Below are 14,057 nucleotides of genomic sequence, written 5' to 3' on the forward strand. Positions count from 1 at the left end.
AAACCCAAAGTTATTCCTGACAATTTGCCGAAATGAACTATCAATTCGGGATGCTGTGAAGAAGGGATTTCGTCCTGCACTTAACCGATCTTGTATTACGGTTGTAGCTCTCGCTCTTTCACCAACATGAGTAGGTATATGCAGCAAGTCCACTAGTTCGATAGCGATTGCACGCTCTACTTTGAACACTTTTCGAAACCCGAAGATGGTTAGCAACTTCTTGTTGAGCTAATCTCTTGTATACAATAACTAATTGATCAACTTTAAAGGCTTCTAAATGGACGTTGAACTTGTTACAGTTAATCCACAACGCTAGATGAGTTGTAATAGCCCATAATTGGTCATATGGGTCACGAAAAATATCAAACACCTATAAGAAATCCGTTTCTTGTAATATTTCTCAATTAAGCCATCAAATGTCATGAGGACCATATTTTGTTTGTGCGAAATAGGCAGTCATACTCCTCTCAAGATGATGTGGACATACAGTAATACTGGACATTCGATTCATGTGCAAAAGGTAAGTTTTCTTTCGAATACCCGCTTCTCAGTAGTATAAATTCAAACTTCTCATATACAGGGTGTTTCAAAAAAAGATAACTGATTCTATAAGATAGGTAGAAAAGTGAAAAATAATTTGGGTTTTATATCTGATTCTCATAGAGGGCCCTAGTTTCACGGTTCGTTCCAAGTGGTATTGAACTTAACTTTTTTAAGGTGAAATTTATTAATCAAAATTTCAAGTGACTTAAACATCATTCATTTTTACGCCAACAAGGAATAGTTTAGCCTTGCGGCTTTCACACTCCCCTCCAGAATATTTTCGTCCGACTAAAGTTGCTTCAAGTTCTTTGGTAGTTTCTTCGGTATCAGGCCTGTAGATGAAATGATAATAGGGATGGTCTTGATATCTTTCAGCTTCCACTGTCTCCTGGTTTGTTCCTCTGGACCTTTGTATTTTGAAATTTTTTCAGTGTGCCTATCTAGAAGATATTATCATTTGGAATCGCTAAGTCGATGAATAGTGCTCTGCTCTCATCCTTATTCAGTATTATGAGGTCAGGTCTATTGTGGGTTATTTTTCATTCTGTGAGAACCGTGCGATCCCCGTAGAGCTTCTGATGATCATTTTCCAACACAGCATCCAGATGATGATGTTAATAGAGAACTTTTTTGACTTTAGAAGTTGGTATTTTATTTCCAATTCTTGGGGAAGAACCTTGGCAACAGCATCATGTCTATTCTTGTACTCCGTGACCACGAACTTCTGACATCCCCCGGTGATGTGCTAGATAGTTTTATGTGTCGCACAGCCCTAACGACAGCTGTCGTCCGCCACTGAGACATCCTTGGCGATATATTTCATGTAGTTCCTTGATGGAATCACCTGGTCCTGGATGGCGAGGATGAAGCCCTCTGTCTCGGGAAACAACCTTCTGGAAGTTAACCAGTAGTTCGACGCAGATATGTCAACGTAATCATGGTTGACCTCGTTCTGGTGCCTTCCAAGCAAAGGTTTGCCAGTCAGTTTCTGCATTTTGCTTTCTACAGAGTGATCGACTGTTTCCAATTGGTCTTGTTGTAGCATTAACGGTATAGAACTATCAGCAACACGAAATACTCGATGGAGTTCTGACGAAGGAGCCTTGATCTTCAATTTCCTGAGTAATACGGTTGGACGAATCATCAATTCCTCTACTCCCAAGATGTCGTGGCAGCTCTGTCCGATCTATTGAGCTTTTGTGGTGATTTTTATTGTGTTTTGTCAGCATCGTCCTTATTTCTCTCTGTGAGGCTGCTAAATCAGTTAATTATTATGCAATAGGTATGTGAATTGAAAAATTTTGTCGTGTAAATGAGACCCCATCTATAAAAGCCCATAAAATTGAGCTTGAGGGCTCTGGGCAAACTCAAATTATTTTTCACTTCTCTACCTATCCTAGAGATGAAATTCCCTTTTTTTGAAACACCCTATACGGTGCCACAAAGAGATATAACCTTCAGAAAATTTTCAAGTAGGCTTCTTCAAATTTTCTAGGGTATTAGACAGAGAAATGACAATAGGCGATTTTTAGCGTATTACCGGTTACTTGTGGTTATGTCATCTGAAGTTACCGTTGTATTTTAGCGTGAAACCGGTTATGGAGGGGAAGTGATATGACGTCATATCCTACGTCATTAGAGCCATATTTTGGCGATTAAGCGTCTTAATCGATGTCTTAAAGCGTCTTTAAGTGTGACGTCATTAATTTTGTTGTCGCAAAAATAGAATATCGCTGATGGTTGAGTCATCTGTCGTTGTCATTAGACATCGAATCGATTTGTGAATTTTTCAATTTCTGTTCTTTGACTATTATTTGAAAAATATTTATTTATTCTAAATGATAATGCAGAAACTGCATTATTGGCAATAAAAGCACTCTTCCCTAGTAGGAATTCAAATCAAATTCGATATAAACAACATATTCTCCCTTCTTCTTTATATTACCTCTTTCCGCTTAAGACGATACAGGCCAGAGACAAGATGACTCTATGACACAGGCGCTCTCCACAGACCGCCAATTTCCGCTTAGCGTCTTAAAGACTGACGTCATGACTTATTCGCTCGAATAGCACCGCTTAAAGACGCTTCACGCGTCTTAATCGCGAAAATATGGCTTATTATTTACCGCAAATAACCCAGCTCGCGATCAGAGTTATAAGTGGTAACAAGGGATTGTTTATTAGTCAAATGTATGACACGATTGAATGAAAAACGTTATCGAGAAACAAATCGCATTTTTCATTTATTATATTGTGTTCAAAGTGCTATTCTGTATAGTTATATTCCTGCCGTAATATACTTTTGAGAACGAGTCCATGGACTTTACGGAATGTGGAAAGAAATAAACCATGAACCAGCAGAATGCAAGCAATGCTTTTTTGGAGGAACTGGATGTTGGCCACCAAAATATACCATTCGTTCATCAAAGAGAAGAATATTGATCTCCGCCAGTGTAGAACCTAATTCTTGGCAGAAAAAACATCAGCTGCTATAGAACCCATCGCAGTTCTCTTGAACACCATTCCAGAAATAGTTCCGAGCTTATACCAAGTTTCACCAGTATAACAGAACGGCCCAGAAAATATTCATATTATAATGCATGTGCTGAAGAGTTCTTTTTTCCACATTACTTGTGCGAATACCATTGTACATAAGTATGAATAAATTTTTCAAATATCTATCGTTCAGAACCAAAATATTCAGAATTTCACGAAGGTTTCCCCTTTTAAGCAGAAACGTATTGTATCCAGTGTTCATTAGGAATGGATGGTCTGTAATATTCTTTTCGTATCTCAAAATGAGGGCTTATACTATTCAATCTACTATTAGTTATTTTAGAATACATTCGATCGTAATATCGGAAATAGTATCCATGATGAAGCAAACTTGTTGCGATTCCATTTCATAATATAAGAGAAACAGTCTCAACTGAGTACTGAGTTGAGGTTATTTTTGTTTTGACATGTACCTACATGTCAAAACAATAATAAGCTCAACTCAGTAATTGATCGTACCTACGATCAATCATTTTACATAACCAATCTTATTTTTGCGATTCATACTGGTTATTCAAATCATTCTTCCCGCGGAAGAGTGGGGGTAACCGCAAGATACCGCTTGTAACATAACCTTTAACACGCTAAAAATCGCTTAATAATAGGGATTGTATTGAAACTTGTCAATTTCCATTGTATCCTGATTTGTTCCACAAGCAACTATTATTATCTCTGCTCCTTACGACTGTTCATAGAAGCGAAAACACAACCCACAAAAACAAAAAGCCAGAACAGTAGTCAAAGGAACTCCCGTTGAAACTCCCGCGTGGTTCGTCGCAAAAACAAACCTAATTCGATCATTAGCATCTTCACCTTGGATCGGAGCTCTGATGCAAACGCCTCCGATAGATGCGTCCGGGACTCTTCATGATGGCGTTAACGTGCCGCGACGCATATTTATCGCATTATTCCAGGCATCGGTGATTGCCAACATCTCTGAACTAATTACGCTAGCTACGTGATTCGTAGCCCATGAATTAATGAATTATTCAAATGATGTGCGATGTAAATTTAGACCAATATTCTGTAAGGAGGATTGTGTAATTGGTGAAAATCGCGGCAACCTTCTGCCCGATGGATAACGGTGCCGTTCCTTGGTTATTTGCATAATTTCATGAAATATTCGGGTTGTCAATGTGCTCGGGAGCATCAAAGATGCTTCTGGCAAAGGGAAGATTTGTACCTACGTAAACGTGATCCCATTTTGCGTTCGGAAGCTTCGAGGCTTCATCATGGAATGCGGTTTAAGAAAAGGAAGCTGCTTCTATTCTATTAGCTAATGTATTAATATCGTTGCTTTTCCTCTCATATCAGTTTTAAATGCTTCCATTCATCCTATAAGGTACAATGGACTCTTCAATAATCTTGGAAGGTAACATACGAGGATGTATTGATATCTAGTTAGCCTAGACCAGTTCCCTGTATAAAAAAAAATTGCGTTACCATAGCAACGAACAATTACTCATTAGAAGAGTCAGTGTGAAGTTTGAGGTGAAAAAATAAACCAGATTTACGCGATAAATTGAAAGAAAGAAGATGTCCACCGAAATTGTGAAAATCGAAAAATTGGAGTATAGAGCCATCATCAAATACCTGTATTTAAAAGGGTTAGGAGGTGAGCAGATTTACGAAGATATGCTTAATACTCTTGGTGATCAATGTCCCTCGTATGAAACCGTGAAAAATTGGACTGCAAGCTTCAAAAGGGGTGAATTTTCCATTGATGATGATGACCGATCGGGAAGGCCAGTTTCTGTGTCAGTCCACGAAAATATCGATGCAGTTCATGACATGATTTTATCAGACCGTCGAATTGGGCTAAAATAGATATCTGAATCACTGAATATTTCATACGAACGCGTTTATCATATAGTTCATGTCAATTTGGACGTGAGAAAAATTGCTGGAAAATGGATCCCTAAATTTTTGAATGTTGACCGAAATCGTGCAAGGGTAGAATCATCGCGTTCGATCTGTGCTCGATTTGAAAACGATTTAGACTTCTTAAACGAATTGTTACTATGAATGAGACTTGGGTATATTTCTACGATCAAGAAACAAAGCAATAATCGATGGAATGGCGACACTCTGGTTCTCCAAGACCTGAGAAAATTCGTGTTCAAAATTCTGCTGGAAAAGTTCTTGCTTCAGTTTTTGGGATTGCCATGGAGTAATCATGATTGATTTTTTGGATAAGGGTAGAACAATAATCGGAGATTACTATTGGACATTACTGACCACTCTACGGGAAAAAATTAAGGAGAAAAGAAACAAGCTATCCAAAGGTGTTTTGTTTTTGCAGGACAACGCTCCTGCACACAAATCTTATCTTGCCATGCAGAAAATTCGTGATTTAGGGTTTTGTAATGAACGTATATTTTTCTGACAAAAATACACCCTCATTTTAGAATAATCTTTTAGTTTTCATTTTTAAGTAATTTTATTGTGAATTCATTTTGGAGAGAAATATTTGCAGTTTCCAATTCAGGATTCCGGCATCGTTCGGAATTGTAAACATTCCGCACCGTTTTTATTCCGTTTTCAGTTCTGAAAAACGATGTAGCACCGTATAAAACATCCTGAATTGGAAGATAACCGTGTTTTTTTGTTCGCTAGCACAGATAAGTCGTTTTCGTCGTTTTCATCGACGCGAATTTTACCGAATTTCGACAGTCGGGGCACATCTGATTTCCGCACCCCCCTGTGGATATAAAATCAGATGTTTCCCCGCAGGTCACTTGCTATTCACTCGCTGTTGACTTGCTATTGACTTACGATTGATGCACTCACTAATTGCCTTGCTTACGTGTGACGCCGAATTCACTGTTTTCTGCCGTTGAAGGAGTGTTTCTTTAGAAGATTTTTTTCCTTGAGTGTTTTTTGGCAACGTTCCGAGTAGAATTTCATTTTATTTTTGTCTTCGTTACTTTTATTTGGTGGTTCGGGAAATTTACGAGTGGCCAAACCGAAACCATAGGTAAGACGACACTCCGTTTTTTTTTTATATATCATTGGAACTTCAGTCTCCGTCTACACCCCTCATATATCAGAGTCTGAGTTCCACCCGTACTGTCAATAACGTACCCTGCTGGTGTGGATACCCGGGGGGTACAGGAGACACTTTGGGGTGGCTACCCTTCCTAGAATTTTCCCGTTCGTTCCCGTGTTCATCCCTACGGTTAGGGAAGCACTCTGCTGGTGTGAATACCCGGGGTGTGCCGAACGCGCCTATGAGTGAGCCGTCGTAATTCTGTGTCGTCGTATTTCATCCCCTAACCTGGCTGAAATCCAATACCTGTACGCTAAGTGTGCGTCTTAGGTTCTGGCTGGCGAACACGTCCGTAAACCCCGTATAATGTTTGAGATCGGATCCTGTTTCATTCCGTCCGTTTTGACCTGTAAGTTCACTGATTTCAAGTCTTCCACTGTACGAGTTTTGTGGTGGTGCCATTTTTGTTTCCTTGTACGAGTCAACAAATATAGTTTGTGTAGACACCGTCCAACCTTGTCTTCGGCTCGTAGCTACCAGGGTAGGTTTGCTATTTTTCCTTAAAGAATAGCTGGCGCTCGAGTACACCGAGAAGAAGCCATTACACTTTGAATTACTAGAACACCCCCCTCATTCACCAGATTTGGCTCCATCCGACTATCATCTCCGTCCAACGAGGAGGTTATGAAAACTGTGGAGGTCTGGCTGCAGAGACATAAAAAACATTTTTTTTTTGAAAGGTCTAGAGACTGTGCAGGATCGATGTAATAAATAAATAAAAATATTTTGACATTGAAATTTTGTTTGGTTCTATAGCAGGCTAAGAATTTTTCAATATATCCTCGTATACTGGGTGTGGCAGGCTATAACCGGAAGTTGCAGAGGTCTCGAGATATTTGCAGGAGAAGGTTCATTTCCCAAAACCCCAACATGCAAATTTTCATACTCAATTGTAATCGGTTTTCCATAAACGTTTAATAGGCCATCGCAGTAAATCTCCCTTTATAACTTTCCATGTATGACTCATCTATATCTGTCAGAATTCAAGGTTGTGAAAGAACAATTGCTGATAACACGAAATAGATTGAAGAAGAGAGTCTGAAAATATTGAACCTACATCTGAAATTCAGCGTTCGCTATGTGCATTAAACATACCAAACCAAAACTGTTGATTTAATCTAGCACTGGGTCAGTTATTATTGGGAGATGAAAAATCGCTCAACTGATGATCAATAAAACCAACCCCAAATCATCGCCTCCCTCAGAAACAGAAAAACCCCAGCTATCCCATTGTTTCCTTGGAGTTATAACCTAAATCCATCGACATGGATTCATATCGGGCGTTCCCTCATCGTGATAAATTCAGCGCCGAATTTATAGATTCCGTTATCTTGGCAATGCTTCCCGCAGCAGTTGCTATCTTGGCACTAAATTGGCTAAACTTGCAGCCCCCGGTCGCCTCATATTTATGCGATTTCCTGCGAATAAGACGGGGAGGCCAGAACCGCCTCATAATGGAAATCTTATATTGTTTTCTCGTAGAAAGTTAAGGGTTCAAAGAATTAATCAGTGGAAGAATTGCTGGCAGTTCAAAGATGCGAACAACTCGAATAACTCGGAAGATATTCAAAGTACTCAGGGGGAAGATAAGGAATTCGCTTTCTTTCATGTTTCGCCAAGATAGTACAGCGCCTATCCTCCGAATTTTTGCATATTTATCAAAGATCTACGAATTTTTATGTTGGAAAGTAATTATTTTGTCAATTCATAATATCCGCGATAGTACAGGGTCCGAGTTAAAGTTTCCCTATACCTTATTATGGTAACTAGAAGAGCAAGAAGAAAAAGTTGATACGAAACTTATCTGTAATCGATTGAACTTCTATATTTTATAACCCACCTTAATACAGGGTGCTCCGTCTTTTCCCTCTTGGTATCAACTTTCTAATTTTAAATGGAACACTCTGTATATTATTGCATTTTTGAATTCCTTTCCAAATTTTAAGGTAACTTTGGTATGAGAACCATGGTCCTATATAGCACCGATTCTGAGATATTCGACTTTTTTCTAAAATTTCGACAGCTGTAGGTGCACACTAAAATAGCTCATACCACTTTTCTAATGAATGTATCGAAACCAAATTTTGCCCAGCTCTTGTCAGCATATTGGATCATACGTTACATCTCTATTTTTAGCAATCTGATATACAGGGTCTTCAAAAAATGATGTTAAAAATTTAAATAGAAGTTCAATCAAAACTTAATTTTTTCAAAGGGCAACCTATATTTTTTTCGTGTTCATCCTGTAGAACAGATTCAAATGAGCTAAAAATGTATTCAAACTTTTTCTGCAAAGTGCATAGTTTCAGAAATATGGACGAAAAAGTGCATCTTCCCGTAAGAACCAACGATAATTAATGAATTGAGCTGATAGAATATGTTAACTATGGAAACTAGCACTTAACTAATTGTGTATTTTTGAGTTTCCTTTTATGTTGTCAGACAACTACTTGATTATTTTGAGAAAAATGTATCTATTAGTTGAGTCTCCCTTTAAAATTGAAATAATTTAATTTTATTGGGATTATGAGTAAAAGAGTCTTTTTGTCTTGCATTAGTCAATCTAGTTGATTAAATTCATCAAAAAAATCAAAGCCTACTATATAGCAGCAACACTAATAAATAATTATCGTTGGTTCTCACGGGAAAATGCACTTTGAATACATTTTTTGCTCATTTTAACTTGCTCTACATGATGCACAAGAAAAGAATATAGGTTGCCATTTGAAAAAATTAAGTTTTGATTGAACTTCTATTTGAATTTTTATTTTCAATTTTTGAAGTCCCTGTATATCAGATTGCTGAAAATAGAGATGTAACGTATGATCCAATATGTTGACAAGAGCTAAGCCAAATTTGGTTTCGATACATTCATTAGAAAACTAGTATCAGCTATTTTAGTGAGCACCTAAAACTGTCAAAATTTTAGGAAAAAGTCGAATATCTCAGAATCGGTGCTATATAGGACCATGGTTGTTGCCATACCATAGTTACCCTAAAGTTTGACAAAAAATTCAAAAATACAATAATATACAGGGTGTTCCATTTGAAATAAGAATGTTGATACTAGCGGAAAAAACGGAGCACCCTGTATCAAGATTAATTATATGAAAAAATTATTATTATTCTATAAACAATAGACGTTCAATCGATTAAAGACAAGTTATGTATTCAACGTTTTCTTCTAGCTTCTTTAGTTTCCACAATAAGGTATAGGGACACTTTAACTCGGACACCCTGTACGTATATAGTGGCGGTTTCAGGGGGAAAGTGAATGAGGTAATAACTCCCTAAGAATTTTTTGTTTGCTTATATTTTAGTAGTTTTTAATATTTGTGAAATGAAAAAAAATATTTAAATTTTTCTTTTTTTGGAATGACCTCCCCAAGCCAATTGGCCGGAGATACCCCTGTGTTACCTGTGTACAAATTGTCTCAAATTCGCTGCTCACCCACTGCTCCAGAACTTTAAGACTTAGAGAAACAATGTTCAAGGATAATAAGATGAGAAGTCTAAACTAACTTTAACAAGTGAATATTTGAGGAATATCTTTAAATAACGCCAAGATTCACACACGGACAACCAAAAGAAGCATTCAAGGAACATGTTGTCATCAGAGAAGTGTTTTTTCTTTGTTAGAAGTGACTCAATTCATGAGAATCAGCTGACTGCACACAAAAAGCCCTAAAATACAGAGATAAAAAAATCATTTAAATCTCGTACGATATCATTACGGCAATTACGTTTATTTGTCAGTTGTGAAACCTCGTTCCATAATTCCCCAAGAAATAAAATCCACTTTTATTTCATTACTGGACCTATTAGCTGAGACATATTTTATCTCTGTCAGGTAGGAGTTGGCCAGATAAATTGGATGTATGTATGCAAAGAGCAAGGTGGTTTTGAATGATGCAAGGAGGCCAAGTGTGCGGTGAGCATAGGGCATGAACCCAAATTGAGAAAGAATATTACTTTGTGGTGCTTATGCTTAAGGTCAAATTTATTTATGCCTTAATTGGAAAACGGACTTGACTATGAAGATGACAGTATTAAGAAATTTGACATACCTGCATAATATAAGTTTCCCATTATTCAACTAGAATTATTATAATTCGATTGAAATGTTCATAAATCATTACTAGAGTAAAAATAATGAAGAATGAATCTTATGTCTCGAAGATCATTGTCAGTAAATAATTAATAAAAATGGTTTATTGGAGGAATTATTGCAATCAATATTATTAAAGAGAAACGAAATAAATTCAATCACAAATTAATGTTATTGAGATATAGAAAATTATTATATTATATTATATTATTATTATATATGACACTTGTTATACAAGGAGTATGACAATGAATGAGTGAATAATCCAGTACTGTGTACCAGTATTATAATCAGTGTAATATGTAAAGCTACATGTTTATTCTTGACTGAGCATTCGGTTTTTTTTCAGTTTTGTAATTTTGATCGTTTTTGCAGAATGTCGAAAGCTATTTACATGATTTCTACGGCAGCTCATTTCACCACAAGCATTCGATGCATTTTAGATGAACTTTTCTTTCAATTGGCGCAGAAAATAAAAACTACTCGCAAATGATTTTTAGCTAACTCATAATCTGATACTTTCAACACAATAAAAAACAAGTTTTCTCTTATAAAATTGAACTGCATATTGTCGAAGTATGTTCAACTTCTTCGAGTCCACCAAAATCAACTGACGCTATGAAACATCAAAAACAATCAAAGCCATTTTTCTAACAAACGGAATTGATTTATACTCCCAATTAAATAATAATAATCAATCAATAATATCAGCATGTAATAAGGTTTTAACCAATTTCATATTATACATGCCTACTATAGTAACCAGACTCGTAAAGAATTCCAGATAAGCATGCATAGAGGTTTTTTTCAGTAAATTTCAGGGAATAGAGACATTATGTAAATGACGCGAAATGCACAATATTATGCCTCCTTTGCGAGACATCCATACGAGTCCCCTGGTGAAAGATAAAAATTGTGTTCTCCTGGCAATGATACAGAACCTTCGGGTGAAAAATTTAAAATATATAATTCCCGCTAGCTGACGATATGAGTCTTCCTACGTAATGGGTTTCGAGTGTCTTTCTACGAATTCATGGCACATGACTCCATTTTTCGCAAACACTCCGCTGTATATCCATTAGTGAAATATTTCCCGAACCATGAGTGTTGGTTGTTATGGAAACGAGTTCTGGATTACTGATTTCCAAGAAAGAAAATATGTTTCACTTTCGGCACACGCGAACACTTCTCGAATTCATCAATGTTCCATTCAATTTGATGAATTTCTTAGAATGTCTGGATGAGGGAGGCGAAAATGTAAATTGTAAAATACGACATCCCCATCTCCAATCGATAGCTACAAAAATTCATAAATCGCACGTCCTTAATGTTCGAGTTCATGGTTTGGGATTATGATATCTGAACAATTCTATAAATGCGAAAAGACCATTCTCCGGTTGAGATGTGTAGCACTGCACTGTAATGAAGAGGGACTATAATCCTGAAACCGGCAATTCTTTGAATTGTCGTTTCTATTTTAGATGCGAAAAGCACGAAATGAACTCAAGAGCTTTTTCGACTTTGTCAACAAGAAGGGTCGCCCATCCAGGTACTGAACTAAGTCATGAAAATCTATTTCTATGCGGGGTGTTTCATAAACATAGCGATCAAATTCAGGGTATTGTTTTTGTTTTCTGAGGTATTTGGTCCTTGAGAACTTTGTCCGGAAATTGAATATATTCCGAATGAATGAAGAATATCTTGAGATATTTGTACGATATTTAGTAAAAATGGATATATGATTATTTTTCGTCTTCAGCCACTGCAGTGACGTGTGCTATGGCATTGATTTTCAGGTATTTGAAGGAAAACAAATTCGCCAGTGCCTTTCTCCAAAATTAAGTCTACTTTTCAGTAAAAAATTGACATCCAAAAAAATACTCGAGTGGAGCAATCGCACAATAAATTTTATCACATCAAAAAGCTTCTCAAATTACAAGAAATGTCGGAACTGGTCACCTAAAGCTAGAATACAAGACTTCAGTCTGCAAAAGTATCGAGAAATTTATTATTTATTTGGAAAACATGTAACGCACTGTATCGTGGAAGCGAAGGCCCACTGTAGCTTTCCTACTGCAAATAAATCAGAGATCGATATCCTGAATTCGTCCGCATAATGTTTATGAAACACCCTGTATAATATTTTTTATCGATTCTAGATGATGCGAAAACAAAATTTGAGCGGAATGAAGCGAATAGTTTCAAAGGCACGGAATCTTTTAGGAAAAAAATTATATTCTTTCATCGATAGGATACCATATTAGAGGTTTGTTTTTCAAATATCGAAAAAGTTATGCTTACAGATGAGGTTTTCAAGTAATGCCGAGAAATTAATGTTAAGTTTTCCAAAACCTAAGAACTGAATTCGAAAAAAGGTTATATTTTTGCTACAAAATTATAGACAACATTCTGAAAATAATTATATACATAACATAACATTATATACATTAAAAAGTTCTCCAGTACAGTAAAAAAGCTAAAGTGTATTGTATTTTTTGAAATGCAATCGAATTACCTTCAAAATAAGTTGTCACGCAACCCCTCTTCGCATTCAAGATTTCAGGGGTTGCTGTCATCATGCTCAAAGGGTTGATACAAATTGATAGGAACAAACCTTGTGAAACGTCCCCCAACAAACCAAAGATTTCTTTTTTCTGCCTTTTTGATGCTTTTGAATGAGTTGAGATATTAAAAAAGGATAACTTTTCAAATTTACACACGGTATGTAGAATTAATCATTGTTTTTCACTCATTTCATAATAACTCATCCGGAACCCATTAGCTTGAAGTAAAGACTGTGCAGAATCTGAAATTCGTCCCATGGAGGTCTATAATTAATCCCAATTGACACTTCCAGAAGAAGGATCACTGTTTACGAAGGATGAAACTCAGAGTCCCCTGAAATTAGTTTAATCAAGTCGCGTGGCAGCTGTGTTTTGTGTTGCAGGCCCCATTAGGAGTACTGAACTCCATCGTGTAGCATGGACCACTGATGTTTCAAATAAATGGGTAGTGTTGTTCAATTTCGGACAATACACAATGAAATTCATTAACGTGTTGTGTATTTCGTTGGATTCTTAATCTTATTGATTCGCCTCGAACTAATAACGAACTGAATCTGCCTTATTCAGTAGATATCGATTGAAATTTATTCTGGGAGGATTCTGCATTTCTTAATAAACTTTTTAGGGTTTTCACTCCCAATCTCTGAAACAAAATCAATTAAAAATGAAATCGATGATTTGCTCCAGCGTAAATTCTTGCACTAATTTGTCAGGAGCAAATTAACTAGAAAAAATTGTTGCCTGACAATGAACTGAAAATAAATAACGTTGAAATTAAAATTTTAAGTGGTAACGTTTCGGAGTCTATATCAGACTCCTTCATCAGATGAAAAATCTATTTTCGAAAATCTTCTGAATTGTGGCTTTCGTTTGACATTAATTCATTAATATACAGGGAGAGTGTTTGACTTTTACATATATTTTCATCAGAAGACACCGGAGATCACTTTTTCCTTTGAGCACTTTCGGCTCGGTTGAAAACATTCAGGCTGTGAAAAATCCATAAAGGATTCCAACCACATCTTCTAGTTTCTTCATTATGATCGTAAAATGATGAAAATAAAAGTGAGTTGAAAGCTCAGTAATGAATCTTTGACCCATTAGGAAAATAAAAGTATTATTCAAATTTTTTCGTACAATGCGCAGGTTTAGAGTAATTTCATGTTCAAATATAAAAAAAATGTTCAGAAATTGTTAAATAAGTTCCAGCTGACATTCATCTCTCATGTATGTATGT

General features: G+C 36.4%; 1 protein-coding gene across 4 annotated transcripts in view; it reads right to left on the reverse strand.

Annotated features, from left to right (window-relative positions):
• LOC123319500 (disks large 1 tumor suppressor protein) overlaps window positions 1–14,057 on the reverse strand; it is a 693,102-nt gene that overhangs the window by 601,595 nt on the left and 77,450 nt on the right. The gene's annotated exons all lie outside the window — the stretch shown is intronic.

This window comes from Coccinella septempunctata, chromosome 8 (assembly GCF_907165205.1).
Source record: "Coccinella septempunctata chromosome 8, icCocSept1.1, whole genome shotgun sequence".
In the NCBI taxonomy this organism is placed as follows: Eukaryota; Metazoa; Arthropoda; class Insecta; order Coleoptera; family Coccinellidae; genus Coccinella; species Coccinella septempunctata.